A 26,040-nucleotide genomic window follows, 5' to 3' on the forward strand; every position below is an offset into this window, starting at 1 on the left:
GGATTGAGTCCCTCATCGGGCTCCCTGCTCAGCAGGGAGTCTGCTTCTCCCTCTGACCCTCATGGTCTCTCTCTCTATCTCATTCTCTCTCTCAAATAAATAAAATCTTTAAAAAAAAATTCATAATAAATCTTTTAGGTTATGTTGAAAAGCAATCACAAAACCCATAATTAAGGTAACAGGCATAGGTTTAGTGTTGGCTTATGCTTGCCATTATGGTAAAGAGTTCAAGTTACTGATTGGTCTTTGGTTATATCCATATTTTTTATAGGAAATAGGATTTATTGGTGGACATGAATAAGGAAGGGGCAGTGCCAAGGTTCTCATGAGTGCAGTGCCTACAATTTTTCCAGGAGGCCATGATTAAGGATGTATTTGATCCCACAGTCATCTGGGATGAGCCACTTTTCGACCACCATGTCTTCAAATTCATCTACATTAAACTTAATAAAGCCCCACTTCTCAGTGATGTGATTTTCTGGAGGCCAGGGAACTTAAACTTGGCCCTATACAGGGCCTCAACCACATGTTTCTTGTTCTGCAGCTTGGTATGGACGGACATAATGACTTAGTCAATACAGACCCTGGCCACTGTGCCCTAGGGCTTTCTGAAGGCATCCCACAAACCTGTCTATAGCCCATTGATTCCAGCACAAGACAACATCTTGTTGATATGGATGATGTGGAGGGGGTGGAGCCGTACTTGGATGTGAAAGCCATATTTGCCACAGCTTCTCACCATGTACTTGTTGGCACAGACAGAGGAAGCCTCCAGGGCTTCAAAAGGGAGTTGTTCATATTCATCTGACACCATGTGGCAAATAGTGTGGGAACTCATCTGCTTTTGCCTTCTTCCATCCCAGGTCAAAGATGTGGATCTTGGCATCAGGCACTTCTCTGCAGAAGGGAGACTTTGGATATGGCTTGTTCTTATAATATCAATAACACGGGCAGGGCAGTGACCCATAGCAACACCATAATCTTCTGTGGGGTCCTGAAGGGAGAGAAGAGGTTGTATCCACATTTTTTTGTAATGTCTTTGTTTGGGAATGAATTCTTTTACACAAAACCACCAGTTATTTGGGCTATAATTTTATTTTTTTTTTAAACCCCAAGTTTTAAATATTAAGGCAGAAGTTGTTCTTTGGGTACAAATATGAAGAAGCTTCAGTTTACATACTACAGATATATTATAGCACAAGCAAATACTCAGCTAACATTGAAAAGTAGGATGCTGATTTTTCTCTTCCTCTTCCATCCCTTTTCCTTGAAGATAGTGGCATGGTCAGGGGCCAAATATGTGACAAGATCAAGGAGGTAGCAATGTAGTTGGGATATTGATTACATATAAGTAGTTGAGCACATAAATACATATATTGATCATAATAGGATTCAGGTCCTCAATGAAATACAAGGCAACGTTAGTGCTAAGGTGAGAAGAGCTCCTATTTTGGAGAATAGGAAAGCAAGCATACTGGGAGGTACAAATGTCACACGGTTTCAGTGGCCATTTGAGGTTTGTATTGGTTTCTTGTTGCTACTGTAACAAATTACCAATTACTTGGTGGCTTAAGACAACACAAACTTATTATCTTAAATGCTAGAGGTCAGAACCCTGAAATGGGTTTCACTGGGCTAAAATCAAGGTGTCAGCAAGGCCACACTCCTTCTGGAGGCTCTAGGAGAAAATATTTCCTTGAATTTTCCAGCTTCTAGAGGCTGCCTGCATTCTTTGATCATGATCCCCTCCCCCTCCCCTTCAAAGCCAGCAGTGTAGCATCAGATCTCTCTGTCTCTGACCTCTGTTTCCATTGCCACACCTCTTACTCTGCCTCTGCCTTGGTCATCACATCACCTTCTGTGAATCTGGTTTGACACATGGGCATCTTTGGTGGGGAGGATTACTCTTTCTATCACATGCTATGACTCTGAAATGAGAATAGTAAAAAAAAAAAAAAAAAGTTGTACTTTTCTATGGCTTCTGCGGGGGGAAAGGCATGCAGGAAGCAGAGGACTTGGTTTTACCAGGACTGTAACTCTGCCAACCCTGGAGGGAGAAAGGGAAAGAAAGTAATTCTCGTGATGGATCTTAGAATCTAAAGTTGGATAGGAAAGGAAGAGAAGACCAGGTGGAGGCAGAAGGGAGGACTGTTAATGAAATAAGGCCAATGGGCTAAAGATTTCATAGGATCAAAGAACTGCTGAATGGGAGGCCTACAACAGACTAGTGGATGCAAGGAGTCAAGATTTCAGCAGTGTTCATTCATGATGTGGATGAAGCCACATCATGAATGTGGTGTGAAGGTGTGACCATGGGAAAGGACAGCTGAGGTGGGACAAAAGAACATTTACTGGATGCAAGGGCATCATTTCCAATTACTCTAGGAGAGCTGTAAAAAGGGAATTCATTGAATCGAGGAGGTGAGGGTGATGTCTGTCAACAAATGCAGCCCATGGGACCAGGGTGAAAAAAAATTTTTTTTTTCCTGACAGGCTTACTTTTCCAATCCTACAGATTTGGCTTATTAGCAAAGCCAAAAGCAAATTGGGTATTATTAGATAATTAAAATCATTCTATACTAAACCTTTTCATGGACTATTAGAAATCTGGGTTAGTGTAACGAGCTAAATTGTGTCACCCAAAATTTATGTGCTGGAGCCCTAACCTCTACTACCTCTAAATGTGACTATATTTGGAGATTGGGCCTTTAAAGAGATGATTAAGTTAAAGTGAGGCAGATAGACTGGGCTCTAATTCCATCTAACTGGTGTCCTTATAAGAGGAGGAAATTTGGACACCCAAAAAGAGAAAGATCAGGGATGCACTTGCACAGAGAAAAAACCATGTGAGGACACAGTGAGTAGGCAAGCATCCATCTGCAAGTTGAGGAGAGAGGCGTCAGGAAACTGAACATGAAACCTCAATCATGGACTTCACGGGTTCCACAGCTGTGAGAAACTTCTTGTTGCTAAGCCATTTAGTCTGTGGTATTTTGTTATGGCAGGCCCAGCAAACTAATGTACCTAGTTTGTTTTAGAGAGTATGATTTAGAAATTGTTCCTAATTTTAACACTACTTTAGAAAGTTCTTTCTAACTGGAAAGTTCTTTTTTAGGATCTCAAGATTCATTCTATCTTCCTTCATCATGGATTCTCTGAATCTTAATGAAGAGGGCCCTGAGAAGTATTCATGTGAGTGGAGGAGAGGTAGGTGGTGACCCATTCCCCATTGGCCACCAAACTTTGCTTCAATATGCATGGATGCAGGCTTGGTACATGGAGACTATTGTTGTGAAATGCTCATCAGCAAGAACACACACCAAGTCTTTTCCACAGTCTATGTCTGGAAAAGTTTGAGTGCAAGCTGGCAGTAATTTAAGAACAACCTAGGAGTCCAAGTTCTTTTCTGCCTTCCTCTACCACATGTCTTCCTTGTGGCAACTGATTTTCCATTGGCAGGGAGACAAAGGTTTTGTCATATTTGAGTTAAGGTGTTCCTGCTAAAACATCCAGGAAAACAGGAGAAGAGGAGGTTGTACAGGCCTAAGCAGCCAAAAATGAAACATGTAAATTAAATGTTCTATAAAAGATGGCTTGACAAGATGACCCACATTGTACTACAAAGATATTAAAGAGGCAATTTTATCTATTTGGAAATATTACAATGGGAATATGTCGTGTCATTGTGTAGTTCAACTTTTGCTTCTTAGCTACCATGACATTAATTTGTAGATAACCCTTCTGCTTGCTCTGATCTTGAAATATTTATAGAAACTACCAAGCTTTTGGCCACCAAGCAACTTGTGAATTTCCCGTAGGAAAAAAAAAAAAAATGGAAATTGGTCCGTAAACACGAGTTGAATGAGAGTTTTAGTGTTGTTTATTTCCCTTGTCACCAATCTGACTCATCATTGGTAGCAGAAATCTTTTGTAAGGATCTGCACCTGGTGCACTCAGTTGAAGCAGGCCACCTGCATGGTTCTCTGTGACAACCTTAAGTACAACATCTGCAGCGCCCACCAGATAGCACACTCCATCTTTATGGTGTCCCATGAGGCCTTCCCACTGTTCCATCAGCTAATGCACCAGGTGCAGGGTAAACGCTCTCATCCAGAACATGTCTGGATGCTCCATTTGATGCCCAAGAGGCTGTGTATAAATAGTAGTCCTGCCACAAATGCCTCCCATTACCAAAAATACATGGCAAGAGAAGTGCGTGTGTTTGAATGCTTACAGCACAAAGAGGTGTGTACATTTTTTTAAAAGATTTAATTATTTATGACAGAGTGAGCAAGCAGGGGGAGGGGCAGAGGGAGAGAGAGAATCCTGAAGCAGACTCTGCTAAACATGGAGCCCTGATCCAGGGCTCAATCCCAGGATCCTGAGATCATGACCTGAGCTAAAATCAAGACTCAGCCTCTTAACTGACTGTGCCACCCAGGCACCCCGTGTTCATGTATTTTTAAACAAATAACAGAGATAAAGGCATAATTATTGCTCTTGCCTCCTTCACATTAGTCACCTGTACTACGAGAAAACAACCCATCTTAAGATGTTACATAAAATCATAGAACCCAAGCCCTTCATTTTACAAATGAGGCCCAAAGACTGTTCAATGTCTCATGGAAGGTCACGATGATTTTTCAGTATTTGATCAAACATACCTACTAGAAGTTTACAGGCTCTATGTCCCACAAATTCTGATTCAGTGAGCCTGTGTAAATCTACATTTTAAGTGTAAAATCTACATTTTAACAAGCACCCTTGGTAATTCTATGCAGGTGAGACATACTGGGATGATTAAGGCCAAGTCTCAGTCAGTGGTCTCTACCATGGCAGCAAACTACCTGTGGCTCCAATAGCCTGAAGGTCTCTTGTTACATATAGCTTCACAAGAACATTCTTGTTTAAATCATAAATCTTTGGAACTTATGTTGGACCATATCCGCTATAGCATGGCTCACAGTCAACTAGAAAGTTTGTAATTATTTATTCAGAAAGCAGTAAAGAGATATTAATAATAAATATTTTATTTATAAAAGTATGAAACCATAGAGATAAAATAGTAAAGTAGGTAGCACTTGGAACACTGGACTAACTACATTAAAGCAAATACCTTTTAAACGGGCAAAGTTGGAGTTGAAAAATGTTTCTCCTTCTGCCTCCAAAGTCCCAGATTTAACCAGTGTCAGTTAATCAGTATAGGAAGGGACAACAAGTCAGGGAGAGACTACTGGTGTGGGACAATGGAAGGACACCCCCAGGAGTCGGGAGATGTGGCTATCGACATCAGCTGTCCTACTAGGTAAATCAGGGTTTGAGTTATCCTTTTGTTGATCATCCAGACCAGGATTTGGCAAACATTTTCTATAAAAGGTCAGACAGTAAGTATTTTAGGCTTTGCAGACCACGATCTCTGTCACAGCTATTCAACACTACTGTAGTAGTGAGAAAGCAGCCACAGACAGTAAGTAAATAAATGACACAGCTATGTTTCAATAAAACTATTTACAAAAACAGGAGCAGTGAAATTGAGCCCCTAGGCTGTGGTTTGTTAACCTGAGGTCTAGACTTAACAACAGGATAGATAAAATGTTAACATACATCAAATTTAAAGGCATATCATAACATAATGTAGCCATTACACTGTAAAGAACACCACACACACACACATACACACACACACAGAGGAAATATACTTCCGGTATTCTACAACTATCACCCAAGTCAGCAAAAGTCTCTCATCTCTTTGATGAACCAATGAAGTTCTAATATACATCAAAGCTATTTCACTTTCATCTTATTTGTCAACATAAATAAAAATATCAACAGACACTTATGCCGGAACCACACTTCTTAAAAATAGATATATCTATTTTGAATCAATGTGTCTCTAGTTTTTTGTCAGATATAAAAATAATGTTTAAAACTGGTTGACATATAATCACTTATATTTTTTTCTTCTTCATTTTCTTCTTTTTTTAAACATTAGAACTCATAACACCTCTAGTACTTATTTTGCTAATTTGCTGTACAAATTAGGATGCTTTGAGCAAGATATAATGGAAAACTTCATTCAACCTGTCTTCAAATGTAGAAAGTCTCTTGGCTTGCATGACTAGAAGTCTAGAAGATGAGGTTTCAGAGTTGACATTATCTGTGGCTCTGGCTCCCTGTTCTCCCTCCACCGTATGTGGCTTCCTACTGAGGCTAGATATGAAATGACTACAGTACTTCTGGGCCACGCAACAACCAGAAGAAGACAGCAAAGTCCCAGATTAGGGAGGATGCATTTTTCCCATAATCTACATCAAACCTCTCCTTGATGCTTATTGGCACAGACTGAGTCATATGACAATTTCTAAACCAATCCCTGGGGAAGGGAGGTAGGCTTAACCACAGACCCTCCCTGGAGAATGGGTGGGATCAACTTCCCCTGAGACATGTGGACTGAGTCAGGCATGGTTGGACCTGAACAAAGAGGGGAGGGAGGAGATAAATAATGAAAAGATCTCTGAAGATAACCACTACCACTTATTTTCCATTTAGCGTTTCCTTCAGTTTTATTTTCTCTGCAGCTTGCATATCAACTGAGAAGTCATTTGAAACCTTTAGTGAAGAGTTGCTCAAAAAATTTACAACTTGAATAATTGAAAATAGTTTCAGATGTTTAACTGTTAAGGTATTAATCACAGCAAGCAAAAAACTTGAAAGAAACTAAATGTTTAACAATGTTGAAGAAATTATGGCATTGAAACATAAATACAATTGACAAGTCATAAAATATTGAATAGAGTAAAAAGCATGTTGTAAAATAGTATTTTAGTGTCAAACAATAAAACAAAGACTACCAGAGATTTAAAAGAAAAAAAAAAAAAGCCAAGTTGTGTCTGTAATCTTACCACATGAGGGATCCTAAGGTAATAAAGAAATCACTGAGCAGGGTGCTGATGGGGGAAAGTGAGGTGTTTTAAGTGTTAAAAAAAAAAAAATAGGTGTTCACAGTAGATAAACTAATTAAGTATAGAAAATTAGTCCTCTAAAAAAAAGAAAATTAGCCCTCTGGATATGATGGAACAACTTCACTGTCTATAAACAGTTGGCAACAAGCACCACAGCTCACTGATCAGTGTCTTCAATTAGTTCCAGTAAGGGTCAAAATTCATAGCCTTTAATCAACTTCAAACAGAACCAGTTGTGATGAAATGCAGAATTCAATTTTGATACCTCCTAGATGAATGTCAAGTTTTCTTTTTATATCACTATCAACCTGCATCCATCAGCATCCAGCCAGGTGCACAAGACCCACACTAGCATGTAAAATAGTGGAGATTTAAATCAGAGAACTGGATATGCAGGATATGAAAGAGTTGAGAAATCAGAGGAAGACAAAGTGACAGATTAGCAGGAGTGGGAAGCCACTACCCAGACCCTAGGCTAGAAGGACAAAGAGAAAGGAGGTGACAGTACAGCCCAAAGGCCAAGGTCAGCTGATAGAAATTAGGACATTAACAGCCCTGTTACACAGAAATTGAAAGAGCTGTTGGTGAAGGCAGAGAGAAGGGAATAAAACACCCTGGCTTCTCCCTTTTTCCTGCCTCCAAACTCATGAAGACTTCTCATTCGCTAAACCTCAATGAAAGCCAGATGATGTGGTAACAGGGGAAAACAGGAAGTGCTGTCTGCAGTGGTTATCCCATCCTTTATATAAAGAAAGAAGAAGGAATGTATCTGATTGCAAATAGTCAAGACCTGATACAGAGAACCTGTCAATAAATGTGTGCACAAATAGACCTTTACAAAGATGCTTCTAGAAGGCCATTTACATGGAAGAATGTTAGTCATTCTTTTTCTGGATTATAACAGTTTCATTTTTTTCAATTTAATTGTATTTTCTGATTTTCTCTCAATACGTATTACTAAAGTTATTTTTTAAAGATTATGAGTTATTTTTAAGAATTTTGTATTAAAGGGGCACCTGGGTGGCTCAGTCGTTAAGCGTCTGCCTTCGGCTCAGGTGATGATCCCAGGGTCCTGGGATCGAGCCCCGCATCGGGCTCCCTGCTCCGAGGGAAGCCTGCTTCTCCATCTCCCACTCCCCCTGCTTATGTTCCCTCTCTCTCTGTGTCTCTCTCTGTCAAATAAGTAAATAAAATCTAAAAAAAAAAAAAAAAAAAAGAATTTTGTATTAAAAATGGAAGTAATTATTGTGAACATTTAGCCAAGAAATCATTGCTGCTTTAATAAAATCTTAAACATTGTTATTCATGCCCATGTTGTCTGGAGGGCATGTACGTGTAATCCATCATAAGAAATAAAGTCAGAGTCTTCAGAGTGGAATATTTGTAAGTACAAACAAGTCTTTTTCATATTATTAGCTGCCTCTCATGATAAAACATAAACATAGTATTGTATTAACAACTGACTTCTTACTCTTAGCCAGGCTCCCATCTCCTCCAGGGGCAAGGAGTGGAAGTAAAGAAGTGGTTAAAGGGAAGAAAATCTCATTCTGCCACATTTGTAATGGTTCAAATATTTTCCCTATCTGTGAGACTATAGTTGCAGGATTATCACAGGTTGGCAGTAAACAAGTGACAGAAAGATGCTGGTGGACCAAGAGACACCTCACTGCACAGACAAATAGAGATGGGGAGTTACGCAGCAGCATGTCCAAACTTCCAAATGCCCATGAATAACCCCATGATACTGGAGGCAGGAGGGAAGACAGGATGGAATCCAGGGAGTTCGCTGAGGGAGCTCTCACCACCCTCACAGCGTTTCCATAATTGCATGGTCCTGCCTACCACCTGCAGATGCTGGCCAACTGTTTGCCTGTCCAGAAGATATAAATAACTGCTAAAAACCCAACACATTCCCAAATGTCTCTTGAGAGGCTAAGAAACTAGATGAACTTAAAGTAAATTTTCCTGGCATACCACCCCCTGGTACAATGTACATCAATCTTTGGTGCCATTAAAATTATCTGAGGAGTGTTTTTAATACCAATACCAGGGCCTCATGCCTAGAAATTGTGAGTGAATGAGTCTCATGTGGACCTGGAGCATCCATCATTCTACATACTTGTTAATTACAGCCAGGGTTGAAGATCACAATCCAGAGAGAGCCAGGCCCAGATCTACCAGGAGTTATTTCTGAAAGTGCTTCTTAATATATATAGATATATATGGAAGGCTTCTGGGGAAGATGGCAGAGTAGGAGGATCCTAAGCTCACCTCATGCCACAGATACAACTAGATAACACCCACATCAGTGTAAAGAACCCAGAAAACAACCCAAAGACTGGCAGAACAGACTCCCCACAGCTAAATGTAGAAAAGGGGCCACATTGAAGAGGGTAGGAAGAGCAGAGATGTAGTTGGGAGATAAATGGACCTGTGGGACTGCCTGTAGGAAAGAGGGATGCCACAAGCATGGAGAGGGGAGACAAATCCCCATAACCTTTGGCTTTGAAAACCAGAGGAGGTAAATTTCACAAGTTCTTATAATCAGTGGACTTTAATACCTGGAACTTTAAAAACCAGCAGGCTCAGCTCTGGGAGAGCAGGGAGGGTGAGAGGAAACTGAGTCTCTGCCCTTAAAGAGATAGCAGAACCAACAACCCCATGGAGATACAGCCTAGGAGCAGCACTTTGAAAAATGCCTGGGGTATACAGGAGGGAAATTTGTTCATTAATCTCAGAGTGTGTGCTAGAGGGGCAGGGATCTTTGGGAGTCTTCTCCAGGAAGAAAGGAGCTGGCGGGTGTCATTTCTCTCCACCCCCCATCAGCCTAGACACATAGACACTTTGGGAACAAGCCAAACAACACCATTGACCTAACTCATTAACCCCATTCACCCTGCCCTGTCTGGCATGCCTTGGTCCCTGTGTCTCCTGTAGACCTGCCCCTCCAATAGGCCATTGGCTGGAGCTGATCTAAAGTGGTGCTGTAAGTCTGGCAGGGTGCAAGCAGCCCTGAAAGAGGCCAGCACCACTCCAAAATAACTCCTACCCTGGGGAGAGGGGAAGATAACCACACATACACCAGTCTGACTAAGGCCCCACCAGGGTGCCGCAGGCAGAGATCTGGTCTGATTGCAGACTGCACCCACCAACAAAAGCTTCTCCGGGGCACAACACAGGAAAAGCACCCTGTAGTTTAGTGCTACTACATCTCAGGCAAATGCCTGGACTATCTCAACTCAAACCCAAGACTAGCCCACTGACAACCTGGGGACCAAATGCTGCCCACAACAGGCAAAGAAAGCCATTGCAGACAACAGGACTGAAGGCAAAAGCAGCTCAGCCACAATAGTAGGGTACATGCAACACACACCAGAGATATCCCTGAAGCACCAGATTCTAGTGAACAGGGGACACTATGCTGCAGAAGACATAGCTGAGTTTCCTAGCATATAAAAACAGACAGAGTTAGACAAAATGAGGAGACAGAGGAATATGTCCCAAATAAAAGAACAAGATAAAAATCACGGCAAAAGATCTAAATAAATGGAGATAAGTAATATGCCTGGTAGATAATTTAAAGTAAAGGTCATAAAGATACTTACCGGACTTGAGAAAAGAGTGGAGGACCTCAGTGAGACCCTTAACAAAGAGATAGAAAACATAAAAGAACCAATCAGAGATGAAGAACTCAATAACTGAAATAAAAAATACACTAGATGGGCTGGAGGAGGAAGAAAGATGGCAGAGTAGGAGGACCCTAAGCTCACCTCATCCCACAGATACAACAAGATAACACTCATATTGGCATAAATAACCCAGAAGAGACTGGCAGAACAAACTCCACAACTAAAGGTAGAGAAGAGGCCACACTGAAGAAAGTAAGAAGGGTGAAGATGTGGTTTGGGAGCAAAAAAGACCATGGCCATTCAGAGTGGGAAGGGAGCCAATTGTGCAGAGAAGGATGAAAAACAGACGATCACACTGGGGAGACTGCATGGGGAAGATGAATCCCCATAACATCTGGCTTTAAAAGCAAGAGAGGCCAAATCTCATGAGTTCTTACAACCAATGGGACTTAAATTTTAAAAATCTGGTGGGCTCTGCTCTGGGAGAGCAGAGATGGCATTAAGAAGTGGAGTCCTCACCCTTAAAGAGACAGCATGACAAAAATCCAGCAGAGATACAGCATGGAAGCAACAGTTTGAAAAATGTCTAGGGCAGATGGGAGGGAGAGTTACTTACTCATCTAAGAGCATGGCCCAGAGAGGCAGGGATCACGGGGAGACCCCTCCAGGAACAAAGGAGTTGATGGGTCCCATTTTCCTTCCCTGACACCTTCAGGAACCAATGCAATGCCAATATACACTACCTAACTTGCTCACACCAAGGTCTGGCCCAGCGCTTCAGCGGATCCACCCTTCCCAGTCATGCCTGCCTCAGTTCTGGTGCTACAAGCCCCCTCCCCTAGAACCCACCAACATCTCATCTCCTGACCCATGTGTTTTATAGGACCTCCACTCTGGCAACAACAATCATTTCCCAAGCAGACCAGTGCACATCTTGTTAAAATGCACTCCACCTGGCTGGGGACCAAACACTGCCCACAACAGGCAAAGAGAACCACTGCAGACAACTGAACTGAAGAAAAAAGTGGTGAGGACTCAACAGCAGGGCACAGGCGACACACATAGGAGACAATCCCTGAAGCACCAGGTCCTGGGGAACAGGGGGCACTGCACTGCAGGACACTATAGCCATTACCTTCAAGAGCAGGCAAGATAGCTGACTCTCCTACCACAGAGAAATAGAGAAATAAACAAAATGAAGAGACAGAGGAATACCCCAAATGAAAGAACAGAACGAAACTGCAGCAAGAGACCTAAGTGAAACAGACATAAGTAATATTCCAAATAGAGAATTTAAAGTAATGATCATAAGATACTCACTGGACTTGAGAAAAGAGTGGAGGACATCAGTGAGACCATTACAAAGACATAAAAAAGAACCAATCAGAAGACTAATGAAATTAAACAAAATTAATGAAATTAAAAATACACTTGATGGAATAAATGGCAGGCTAGAGGAAGCGGAGGAATGAATTAATGACCTGGAAGACAGAATATGGAAAGTAATCAAGCTGAGCAAATGAGAGATAAAGGAATTACGCAAAATGAGAATAGACTTACAGAACTCAGAGACACCATCAAGCATAATAACATTGGCATTATAGGGACCCCAGAAGAAGAAGAGAGGGAAAGGGGGACCAAAAATTTATTTGAATAAATAATACCTGAAAACTTCCTTAATCTGGGGAAGGAAACGTATATCCAGATCCAGGAGGCACAGAGCTCCCCCAACAAAATCAACTTAAGGAAGACCATGCCAAGACACACAATATTAAAATAGCAAAAAGTAGTGATAAAACAAATTTGTTTTAAAGAAGCAGGAGAAGACAGTTACATGCAAGGAAAACTCTATAAGGTTATCAGTGGATTTTTCAGCAGAAGTTTTGCAGGCCAGAAGAAAGTGGCATGATATATACAAAATGCTATACGGGAAAAATCTGCAGCCAATAATATTCTATCCAACAAGGATATCATTCAGAATAGAAGAAGAGATACAGAGTTTCTCAGACAAAAACTAAAGGACTTCATGACCACTAAACCAGCCCTACAAGAAATATTAAAAGGGATTCTTTAAGTGGAAAGGAAAGACCATAAGTAAGAGTATAAAGAGTTGGAAGTAGTAAAAGTAAGTATATCTATAAAAATCAATCAAGGAATTCACAAAATAAAAGGATGTGAAATATGATACCATATCCTAAAATGGGGAAGGGGGAGGAGTAAACTTAATATTGACTGCTATATACAGAAGATGTTATCTATAAGTCAAATGGTAACCACAAATCAAAAACCAGTAATAGATACGCAAAGAATAAAGAGAAAGAACTATATCACTAAAGAAAGCCAACAAACCATGAAAGAGAGCAAGAAAAAAAAGGATCAGAGAAAAACTACAAAGCAACCATAAAACAAGTAACAAAATGGCAATAAACACATATCTATCAATAATTACTAAATAGAATAAGTGCTCCAATCAAAAGACATGGAGTGACAGAATGGATAAAAAAGCAAAACCTATCTATATGCTGCCTAAAAGAGACTCATTTGAGACCTCTTTAGACACATGCAGATTGAAAGCGAAGGGACAGAAAAGCATTTATCAGGCAAATGGAAGTGAAAGAAACCTGGGGTAGCAATACTTATACTGGACAAAACAGACTTTAAAACAAAGGCTATAGGGGCATCTGGGTGGCTCAGTCAGTTAAGTGTCTGACTCTTGATTTCAGCTCAGGTCTTGATCTCATGGTTGTGAATTCAAGCCTCTTGTTGGGCTCCACACTGGGCATGGAGCCTACTTAAAACAACAACAACAACAACAAAAACAGACTGTAACAAGAGACAAAGAAGTACACTGTATAATCATAAAGGGAACAATCCAACAACAAGATATAACAATTGTAAATATTTATGCACCCAAAATGGGAGAACCCAAATAAATAAAGCAGTTAATAACAAACATAAAGGAATCAATCGATAGTAATACAATAATAGTAGGGGACTTTAACACCCCACTTACATCAATGGACAGATCATCCAAACAGGGAATCATCAAGGAAACAGGGGCTTTGAATGACACACTGGACCAGATGGATTTAACAGATATATTCAGAATATTCCATCCTAAAACAGCAGAATACACATTCTTTTAAGTGCACATGGACTATTCGCCAGAATAGATCACATATTAGACCATCAAACAAGTTTCAACAAATTCAAAAAGACTGAAGTAATGCCATGCATCTTTTCTGAACACACACACTGAAACTAGAAATTATCCACAAGAAAAATCTGGAATGAGTACAAATACATGGAGGTTAAATAATATGTTACTAAACGATCAATGGGTCAAGCAAGAAATCAAAGAGGAAATCAAAAAATACATGGAAAAAATGAAAATGAAAACAGTTAAGTTCCACAGTCCTTGGGATGCAGCAAAAGTAGTTCTCAGAGGGAAGTTTATAGCAATACAGGCTTATCTAAGAAGCAAGAAAAATCTCGAACAACTTAACCCAAAGCTAGAAAAAGAAGAACAAACCAAACCCAAAACCAGTGAAGGAAGGAAATAATAAAGATTAGAGCAGAAACAAACAAAACAGAAACTAAAACAAACAAACAAACAAACAAAAACAATAGAACAGATCAATGAAACCAGGAGCTGGTTTTTGGAAAAGGTCAACAAAATTGATAAACATTTAGCCAGACTCATCCAAAAAGAGAGAGAGAGAGATAGGACTCAAATAAGCAAAATCAGAAATGAAAGAGGAGAAATAACAACTGATAACACAGAAATACAAAGAATTATAAGAGAATATTAAAAATTGTATGCCAACAAACTGCACAACCTAGAATAGATAAATTCCTAGAAACATATAACCTCTCAAAACTGAATTAGAAAGAAATGGAAAATTTGATGAGACATCTTACCAGAAATGAGATTGAAGCAATAAGTAAAAAACTCCCAATTAACAAAAGTCCAGGACCAGATGGCTTCACAGGTGAATTCTACCAAACATTTAAAAAGAGTTAATACCTACTCTTTTCAAACTATTCCAAAAAAAAGAAGGGGAAGGAAATCTTCCAAATTCATTCTATGAGGCCAGCATTGCCCTGATATCAAAACCAGGTAAAGACTAAAGTACAAAAAGAAAGATACAGAACAACATCTCCCATGAACTAGATACAAAAATCCTCAGCAAAAATATTAGCAAACTGAATCCAACAATACCTTCAAAATAATCATTTCTCTATAATCAAGTGGGATTTATTCCTGGGATGCAAGGGTGGTTCAATATATGCAAATCAATCACCATGATACATCACATCAATAAGAGAAAGGATAAAAACCATATGATCATTTCAGTGAACACAGAAAAAATATTTGACAAAGTACAGCATCCACTCATGATAAAAAAAATAAAATAAAAACCCTCAACAAAGTAGATTTGGAGATAACACACCTCAACATAATTAAGGCCATATCTGAAAAACCCATAGCTACCATCATACTCAATGGTGAAAAACAGAGCTTTTCCCCTAAAATTAGGAACAAGACAAGGATGTCCACTTTCACCACTTTTATTCAACATAGTACTGGACATCCTAGCCATAGCAATCAGACAAGCAAAAGAAATAAAAGGCATCCAAATTGATAAGGAAGAAATAAAACTTTCACTATTTGCAAATGATATACTACATCCAGAAAACCCGAAAGACTCCAACAAAAAAATTAGTAGAACTGATAGAATTCAGTAATGTCACAGGATACAAAGTCAATATACAGAAATCTGTTGCATTTCTATAAACTAATAATGAAGTACCAGAAAGAGAAATGGGGACACCTCGGTGGCTTAGTCACTTAGTTAAGTGCCCAAGTCTTGGTTTCGGCTCCTGTCATGATATAAGGGTCATGCTCAGGGGGGAGTCTGCTTGTCTCCTTCTCTCTCTCTGCCCCTCCCCCCCCAAATAAATAAATAAATCTTTTTTTAAAAAAAGAAGAGTAATTAAGAAAACAATCCTATTTATAATTACACCAACAAGAATTAAATACCTAAGAATAAACTTAACCAAGGAGGTAAAAGACCTGTGCTCTAAAAACTGTAAAACACTGATGAAGGAATAATTAAAGATGACATGAACAAATAGATATTCCATGTTCATGGATTGGAAGAACAAATATTGATAAAATGTCCATATTGCCCAAAGCAATCTATAGATTTAATGCAATCTCTGTCAAAATACCACCAGCATTTGTCACAGAACTAAAACACACAATCCTAAAATTTGTATGAAAGCACAAAAGACCCAGAATAGCCAAGCCAATCTTGAAAAAGGACAAAACTGGAGCTATCACAATCCTAGACTTCAAGATACATTATAAAGCTATAGTTATCAAAACAGCATGGCAGTGGCACAAAAACAGACAGATCAATAGAACAGATTAGACAGCTCAGAAAGAAACTCACAATTATATGCCCAATTAATCTTCAACAAAGGAAGCAATAACATACAATGAGAAAAAGACAGTCTCTTCAACAAATGGTATTGGGAAAACTGGACAACTACATGCAAAAGAATGAAACTGTACCACTTTCTTACGTCATACACAAAAATAAGCTCAAAATGGATGAAAGACCTAAATGTGAGACCTGAAACCATAAAAGTCTTAGAAGAGAGCAGAGGCAATAATTTCTCTGATATTGGCCATAACAACATTTTTCTAGATAGGTCTCCTGAGGCAAGAGAAACAAAAATAAAAATAAACTGGTGCAAAAAATAAACTAGTAGGACTATATCAAAATAAGAAGCTTCTGCACAGCAAAGGAAACAATCAACAAAACTAAAAGGCAACCTACTAAATGGGAGAAGATATTTGCACATGACATATCTGATAAAGGGTTAGTATCCAAAATATATAAAGAACTTAAACAACTCAACACCAAAAACCCCAAAATCTAATCCAATTTAAAAATGGGCAGAAGACATGAACAGAAATTTCTTCAAAGAAGACATACAGATGATCAACAGACACATGAAAAGATGCTCAACATCACTCATCATCAGAGAAATACAAATCAAAACTACAGTGAGATACTACCTCACATTTGTCAGAATAGCTAAAATCAAAAACACAGGAATCAACAAGTGTTGGCAAGGATATGGAGAAAAGGAATCATGCACTGTTGGTAGGAATGCAAAGTATAGCCACTGTGGAAAACAGTATGAAGATTCCTCAAAAAATTAAAAATAGAATTACCTCATGATCCAGTAATTCCACTACTGGGTATTTGCCCAAAGAAAATGAAAACACTAATTTGAAAAGATACATGCACCCCTATATTTACAATATAGGCACCATTATTTGCAATAGCCAAGATATGGAAACAACCCAAGCGTCCACGGATGGTTAAAAAAGTGGTATGTATAGACAATGGAATATTACTCAGATGTATTAAAGAATGAAATCTTGCTGTTTGCAGCAACAATGATGCATCCAGAGGGTATTACGCTAAGTGAAGTAAGTCACACAAAGACAAATACCATATGATTTCACTCATGTGGAATTTAAGAAAGAAAGAGACCAAAAAAACCCAGACTTTTAACTATAGTTAAAATTCTCTATAGAGAACTGATGGTTACCAGAGAGGAAGTGGGTGGGGGGGATGGGTGAAATATGTGAAGGGGATTAAGAGTACATGTATCTTGATGAGCACTGAGTAATGTATAGAATTATTGAATCACTATACTGTACACCTGAAACTAATATAACATTGTATGTTAACTATACTGGAATTAAAATTTAAACACACACACAGAGATACACACAAATCCCAAGTGGGAATGATATCACAGGTTCTCTGCCTCTCTTCAAAGCACAGACTAATGGGAATTTTTTAGCTGTTAACTTTAGACACCTTAAAAAAGCCATTTTGTTTAACAATAATTCCCACTCAAAAGGGGGACTGAAGGAAGCCAGATCTACTTGGCCTGCTGCTGGGCAACAGTGAAAGATTTTTTGTCCCATACAAGAACAGGGTGGGGTTCAAGAAGAGTAAACCATTTACCCACTTCTTCACAGGGGTTTTGCCTTATTATAGTTTTGTTAATTTTTAGTTCCCATATAAGACATGTCCCTATTAAAATTTAGGCACACACACACACAGACAACATAGATAAATCTTCTGGTCTTAGCCCAAGTCCTGCTTTACACAATGGCCCTTAGCTACATTACTTTCCTCATTTTAGTGATGGACAAACTGAGAAAGGTGGTCACTTTGGTGTTCAGCTTAGAGGTCTCTTCTCTCAAAAAAGAGTCCCAGGTTCCACCATAAGTAATTTAAAACTCTACTTCCTCTTTTTTTTTTTTTTTTAAGATTTTATTTATTTGACAGAGAAAGACAGCAAGAGAGGGAACACAAGCAGGGGGAGTGGGAGAGGGAGAAGGAGGCTTTCCGCTGAGCAGGGAGCCTGATGTGGGGCTTGATCCCAGGACCCTGGGATCATGACCTGAGCTGAAGACAGACGCTCAACAACTGAGCCACCCAGGCACCCCTCTACTTCCTCTTTCAAACACATTTCACACCATTACAATATCCTGGGGTTACCCATTAGATTCAAGTCCCCTGAGAGCCAAAGCTACACTCTTGTTCATCTTTGTATCCTCAGTGCCAGATACTAGACCACATTTTAGGGGAGATAATGGCCTTTCCTTCATTTTCCTCATGTGGCTGCCATTTTTTGCATGAATGGAGTCAGATATCCTAATCTCTGTTACAAAAACTCTGTTCACCAAAAAAGAAACACAATAGGAGCATGCACTCATTCAAATCCATGCCACTGCTATATCATTCATGATAACACCTTCACAGGTGAGTTGGAAGTTTCGACTGGGTCTAATAATTAAAAAAAAAAAAAAAATCCTAACAGATAACTAAGACTGATGTAGCCCGAATTATTGTGTCAGAAAGAATTACCAAGATTTTTATTCTAAAAAAAGAAAAGAAAAGAAAAGCAATGTGAAGGGAAGTGTGTTGAGAAATGAGCAGAGGCATCAGAGGCAAATTGAAGGGGAGCCCGCTGGCTGGGACAAAGGAGAATTTTTAGATGATTACAGGCAGTTTTGGCTGGGATTTATGCACTTACTGGTTTGAAAGTGCTTGGAAGAAAATCAGCAGCCTGTTATTACTAAAAAAATAAAACTACAAGATGTGAGCCAACAGCACAAAGTACTAATTGTGAATACCTAGAAATGTGCCTAATTTTTCAGCTGAGAGTAATGTGGAAGAAGACGTCTAGGGGAATGTATATTTTCAGAATCTCATACTTTTTTCTAATGCCCTCACTTTTACTCAAGCAGAAGTACATTTAAGCCATTGTTTTAAAGGAAAGTATTTTCCTGTGAAAATATTTTTTCCCCAACTTCCATATCAACATAATGTACCCTTGAATACATGAATATTTGGCTCTTGTTTTCTCCCTGTTTTTTTTTTTTTCCAGAAAGAAAACTATATTGGTTTTCTTCAGATACAGGGTCTTTAAAAACCATTTTCTCTTTCACATGAAAATATGGATTTAAAAGATCCTACAAAGTCTCTTTCAAACAACTGTAGAGTTTTCTTTTTCTCTTTGCCTTCTTCCTCTTCTGAACCCAGGTGTTACTGCCAATACCTCCATATGCCTTGCAAAAATGAAGATCTGGTACACTCACTCCTTCCTAGGTATTTGGCAAAACTCAGAAAGAAGGCTGCGCTTTTTCACAAGCCATCTTGTGCACTCTCTGCATCCCCATAGGCCAGATGGGCATGTACTTGGGTTTTCCCACTCCCCCACTCCCCATCTTACCAGCTGACCTTCCTCTTTGACCTTCCTGGTAGTGGAAGAGGCAAAGAAGGCTCATTTCTATAAGCACAAGGTTTGGTCAGAAAGAAAGGCAGTGTCCACAGAGCAGTGTCTCCTTGGTGACAGGACAGATAGGCAATGGAGAGATGCTGTTGAAAATAAATGCTTGAGAACAAAAAATAATTGAGCACCCAGGCAACCAGCAGGCAAGTCAGTAGGCTGTGGGCCAAGCTGAATTAGGAACTTAAGAATTAGGAGATAGTACTGAACATGCTGCTGGGCTTAGTCTCAGCAGTCAACATTTGCACAGCAAATCGGGTCTGTGCCAGTTTATTATTAGCTCTGATCCCAGAAGGCCCTGTTTAAAGCAAAAGACTGGGGGCTTTCCTGCCTGGCCTTGGAATTATGTACCTGTGAACCCCAGATTGCATCTCAGCTGCCTAATACCCAACGGAGGGGAAAACATTTTTAGGAATTAACTGAGGTTTGTCCCCCCTTGTTTAAAAATCACACAAAAATCTTTAAACAAATTAGTCATGAGAATATATAAAAATTTTACTCCATCTTGTTTCAAGAGGAAAGTCCTAGAACAGACCAACTCAAAGATTCATTAAGGAATTTATTGGGAAAGAGAATGGCTAGATCAGTGTTTCTCAAGCTTAACACTACTGACATTTTCAACCTGATGATTCTTAATTTGGGGGGCTGTCCTGTGCATTACAGGATGTTTGGCAGTATCCCTGGGCTCCACACACTAGATGCTAGTAGCAACCCCCACTCCCTTCACCTGGTTGTGACAACCGAAAATGTTCCCAGACATTGCCAACTGTTCCCCAGGAGGCAAAATTTCCCCCGGCTGAAAAGCATAGGGTTACATTATCAATGGTTGGCTCAAATCAAAAAGAAAAGAATGGTTGGTAAAGCTTATTAAATCTTAACAACCATCAGTTGGGTATATAGGTGACTGGGTTCCCAGAATAAGTTTTAATCCCATTAAAATTCCTCAGGAAATGGCTTAAACATTTTATCAGGAATGTTATTTTTTCTCTCTGTGAACTATATCACACAGAAGCTCTGTCCCAGATCAGATCAGATTTGGGACAACCACCATGACAGACTTTTTATATTCATTATCCTCTCCCCAAGCACTTAGGCAAACACAATGACAGTTTTTCATATGTGCTGCTTTTAAGGGGAGAGAGATACAGCATGAAAAAAAATCAGGCAGACTAATGTCTAAGTATTATTATTAAATGCCTAGCAGGAGCAATCATGGGAAAGTTAAAGTAGAAAAGCCAGACCTTCTATTGTAAGAAGCAGGCCTTTTAAAAGACCAAAAAAGGTGTTGAGCACAAAATTTGAGAATCTGGAGCAGAGTAGAAAAAAAAAATGCAAAATACAGTATTTACACACAGAAAAAAAAAATGGTCAGAATACAGAGAAAGAATCAGACACAAGCAGTTATCTAAAAAGACTGTATTCCTGACCCCAACCAGAGTTAAAACACAGACACTGGAGAGGAGGCAGTGCATCAAGAGAAGCACCTAGATTCCCCAGACCAATGAGGGCAGGTATAAACAGATAGAGGAACTAAGTTACCCATGCCACTCCCGACTCAATCGGTCTCCATCAGCCCCCCAGGAGCATGGGATCGGTAGGCACTGAGAAGAGACCTGAGTGCCTGCAGCCAATTTATGGAGAGGAAGATGGCGCTGAACAGGGGCAAAATGACCCTCTAGGAGAGAGCTAGAGGACTGACCACTCAAATCAAGGTTTAAATGAGAGTCACAGCTAAATCTTGGGGGCGTCTACAGCCCCATCAAGAGCCAAGTTATTATAAGCAGAAAGAGAGGTAAGAGCAGAACAATACTGCAGCAAAAAAAGGCATTTGGAAATACACGTACAAATTTTAAAGCATTAAAAGAATTTAAGACAATTATAGAAGTTATTAAAAAACAGCATAAATCAGAGTGTTTCAAATCTTAAAAATGAGATGGTTGGGCAAAAAAGAGCTGACAGAAGAAAAATTAGAACTACTAGTAATAAAGCATGTCAGGAATTAAGATGTACACAAGCACTAATAATAATGCCATACAAGAAATAGCAAAGTAGAAGAAGAAAATTTTAAGAACCAAAAGGAAGGGGCACCTAGGTGGCTCAGTTGGTTAAGCAGCCAACTCTTGGTTTCAGCTCAGGTCATGATCTCAGGGTCTTGGGATCAAGCCCCAGGTCAGGCTCCTCACTCAGCAGGGAGTCTGCTTCTGGATTCTTCCTCTTCTCTGTCCCTCCCCCAGCTCGTGCTTGTGTGTGCACTCACTCTCTCTCTCTCTCTTTTAAATAAATCTTTAAAAAAGGAAAAGGAGGAAAAAAAGTCCACAGAAAATCTATTGTGAACATGTAATAACAGAATGAATATTGTTCCCATCAGCATTTCCTAAAAACTCTCCTAGAAAATGATGTTTTCTAGATTATGGAGAGGCATTAGCAAAATGAATGTTCTTGAACGTTAATATGTATTCTCCTATAGAACTGATTTTAGTTTAATTTTTATATGACGATACCATAAATTGCTACTTCATTAAGTTTTTTTGTTTACAGTAGCTTTCCCATTGATTCTTTCGGGCTATCCAGATACATAATCATATCATCTGCAAATAATTTTTTTTCTTCATTTCAATTCTGATACCTCTAATTAATTGTCATGTCTAAATTCATTGCCTACCACCTCCAACATAGTGTGGAGATGTTTGCCTTGTCATTTTAGCAGTAAATCCTCTAATGCTTGCCCATTGAGTAACACTGGCTTTAGGTGGAGGTATTTATTTTACCTTGTTCAGAAGGTGTCCGCCATTTTCTTTTATTGAACTAGAGTTGAATTATGTCAAATTTTCTGCATCTATGGAAATAATCATATGATTTCTCTCCTTATTAAAATGATGATGATATTAACTGATTTTCTAATGTTGAGCTTTTACATTGCAGGAAAACAACTTCATTTGGTCATACTGTTTTTATTAATGGGCTAATGAATTCCTAATATTTAATTTAGAGCATTTTAATTTGATTGTCATAATGAGACTGGTCTGTTTTATTTTGGGGTACAAATTCTGTCAGTTGATTTTTTCTTGAGTATATTTGACACACAATGTTACATCAATTTCAAGTATACAAAACTTTGTTTGGTTTTGAGACCAGTTTACTTTATAGAAAGAATTTGGAAAACTTGTTTTTAAACCATGCTCTGAAATAGTTTAGATACTATTAGGATAACTGATCTTTATAGTTCTCGTAAATTCCCATGTTAAACCATCTGGGCTTTATAGTGGAGTGCTCTTTGATTTTTCTATTTCATTTCTGTTAATTGGTCTATTTAGGTATTCCACATCTACCAGAAAATTGTATTACACCAGAAAATTATGCATTTTAAATTTATTTGCAGGGAGTTGTGCGAAGTAGTCATTTAGAGTTTTTAAAGCTTTCTTTCTTCTGAACCTCTACCTTGTACTTCCAATTTTGTGTATTTAAGTTTCCTCTTTAATTTCTTTGTTAGTTTGGCCAATGGTTTGTCAATTTTGCTGATTTTTTTCCCCAAAGAACCAGTTTTTGGACTGATTAGTTCTCCCTTTTTGTTTTATTTTGTATTCTAATTCATTATTTTCTGTTTTTATCCTTAATAATTTCTTCCTTCTGCTTTTTTTCTTTGTAATTCTCTCTCTAGATTTCTGTGTATACTTTACTTTCATGTTGTCCTGTTGTCAACTTCTGTTGTCCTGTTTTGATATATTAATGGCTATGGAACCACATTCTGGAGATCTAACCTGATATAGCAACTAAAGAATATTACAAACACACGTGGGGGAGGGGTTAAATGGAGTTACAGCCATGCCATAATGCAGCCATGGAAATAAAGGAGTTAAATCTATCTAGGTTGCCTAGTAGGAATTTCCATAAAGATTTATTTAGTGAGAAAAGCAAGGTATATAAAAGACTAGATAGTTTTCTCTAAAACAAACAGTGACAAGCCTTTAAATACATACTCAAATGTGATTACATGTCAATGAAAAAGGACAGGAGGGATAAAACATTAGTTATTTGGGGGAGAAAGGAGAGCATATGAAGATAAGAATGCATACAGAAAAATGCTTTTAAAATATGATGAAGAAAAATAACATGATTGCATTTAAGATAAATTATAAATATGTGAGAATATAAAGAGATACACAAAAAGATGGTCACTACTATGTTAAATCCTAATACCTCAAAATGGTGTGATTTTAGGTGTTTTTAACTTTTTCTTCACATTTATTATAAAGAAAATGGCAAAAAATCTTTATGATATGAGGAAAGCCTCTCACACTTACACTCATCCCAGTTGATCCTCATTTCCACCAATATATATTTCCATATTTTTTTTATAATCTGTCTTATTTTCCTTAAAGATTAAAAATCTCTCAAAGAGAAACTGATTTTCCACCTGACATGATGAGGGCCAATAGCTTCACTATTATATAAGTGGTGAGAGTGATATTTTTCCTTTTGGTCAGGAAAACCACAAAGATTTAGGAAGTGATTTAATAATGACATTTATTTTTAAAGTAAATATTGTATAGGAATGAGTAATCCTTCCATTAATCTCAAAAATGCTTAGAAATGTATTAGAGTTCCATGAACACTGGAATTCCAGCTTTAGAACAGTATGGTAAATTACAAAAGATTCAGAGAAATCTCAGAAAGATCACTGAAAGATCCAAAAAATAAAATTTACGGGGCAAAATTAGAAGACAGAATTGTTCAGCAGAGTAGGTTAAGAGAAACTGCATATAAAAGCCCCTTACGCAGAAGAAGGAGGCCAGCTGGTTCCAATCTCCATTAATGATGTAACCAGAAGTTTGGGTTGGGGGGGGTGCGTGATGGGAGGGTATTGCAGCAGATGAGACTGGCTAACTACAAAGACCCCAGTGGCAAGATTTGTCAAACAGGGGATGAGTTACTAAGAGGGGTTGTGGGATTGCTTTTTCCTTCTCCTAAGGGGCCCTTCCCTCATCTGTCTGGAATGGTTTAAATGCAATCCAGCCTCGAGAGAGGTGAACGCCTTCATGACTTACAGGCTGCTCTTGGGCTGTATGTGTCAAAGACAAATTTGAACAAAAGTAGATTTAAAGCTGAAACAATCACATCCCCTTCCATCACTCTCCACCCCAGTGTCCAATAATGGAATATTTACTGTAAAAGTTTATGAGGCAGCATGGCAAAGATTGGCTCCAGCAGGCAATTTAACAGAGAATGGACCATGGAACGGCATAAACCTGGCTCCACTACACACGATTTCAACAAAGAAATTTCACTGTGTCCTGTAAACCTAACTAAAATGTTTTTGCTGGTTTTCTAAACAATTTGTTTTACTTTGGACCATTCTATTGATATAGGATCTTACAAGCAGCTATAGAGCAGAGTCTTTTTGCAAGATGATGGTCTTATTTTGCAACCATATTTCATAAATAGTTGCTTGCTATTATCATTTGGATCCTGAATATTATTCAAGTAACCATGAAGAAGACATCAAAGATTATCCCATTAAAATATGGGATAAGGATCAAGGATTCTCCACAAAGTAATGTGGAAAAACATCAAAATCAGACTGAGAAATTTGTGAAGAGACCTAAAATGTCTTAGAAATAGCCAGTTTTTAATGGATCTGAATTTTTTAATAATTTTTAAACTTTTTAAAAAAATTTTAATTGTGGTAAAAACCACATAAAATTTATCAACTTACTCATTTTTTTAAAAGATTTTCTTTATTTTTATTTTGGGGAGAGAGAGAGGGAGAGTACGCACAAGCAGGGGGGAGGGGCAGAGGGAGAAGCAGACTCCCCACTGAGCAGGGAGCCCGATGCAGGACTCGATCCCAGGACCCTAGGATCATGACCTGAGCCGAAGGCAGACCTTTAACCGACTGAGCCACCCAGGCGCCTCCCATTTTTAAGTGTACAGTTCAGCAGTATTAAGTTTACTCACACTGTTGTGTGTGATCTGTAGAACTTTTTCATCTTTGCAAAACAAATTCTATTTCCATTAAACAAAAACTCCTAATTTCTCCCTTCCCCCAATCCCTGGCAATCATCATTCTTTGTTTCTGTGTGTTTGACTCTTTAGATACTTCACATAAGTGGAATCATATAGTATTTGTCCTTTTGTGACTGGCTCATTTCACTCAGCATAATGTCCCCAAGGTTCATCCATGGTGTAATGTATGACAGGATTTCCATCTTTTAAGGCTGAACAATGTTCCACTGAATGTGTATATCACCTTTTGTAAATCCATTTGTCTGTGGATGGACATATGGATATGGGTCCTAGTTTTTTAAATGTAACACAAAGTGTTTTAAGAAATAGGTCAGCCTCACGGATATGAGGAATTCTTAATCTCAGGAAACAAACTGAGGGTTGCTGGAGTGGGGGGTGGGGTGGGAGGGGATGGGGTGACTGGGTGATAGACACTGGGGAGGGTATGTGCTCTGGTAAGCGCTGTGAATTGTGCAAGACTGTTGAATCTCAGATCTGTACCTCTGAAACAAATAATGCAATATATGTTAAGAAAAGAAAAAAAGAAGAAGAAT

The 26,040-nt window shown here is 38.7% G+C and overlaps 1 pseudogene; it reads right to left on the reverse strand.

Moving 5' to 3' along the window:
- Nucleotides 1–338: 338 nt before the first annotated feature.
- Nucleotides 339–4,053, reverse strand: LOC116633122 (annotated as a pseudogene).
- Nucleotides 4,054–26,040: the final 21,987 nt, after the last annotated feature.

Source organism: Phoca vitulina, unplaced genomic scaffold, assembly GCF_004348235.1.
Source record: "Phoca vitulina isolate PV1807 unplaced genomic scaffold, GSC_HSeal_1.0 scaffold1, whole genome shotgun sequence".
NCBI classification, from domain to species: domain Eukaryota; kingdom Metazoa; phylum Chordata; class Mammalia; order Carnivora; family Phocidae; genus Phoca; species Phoca vitulina.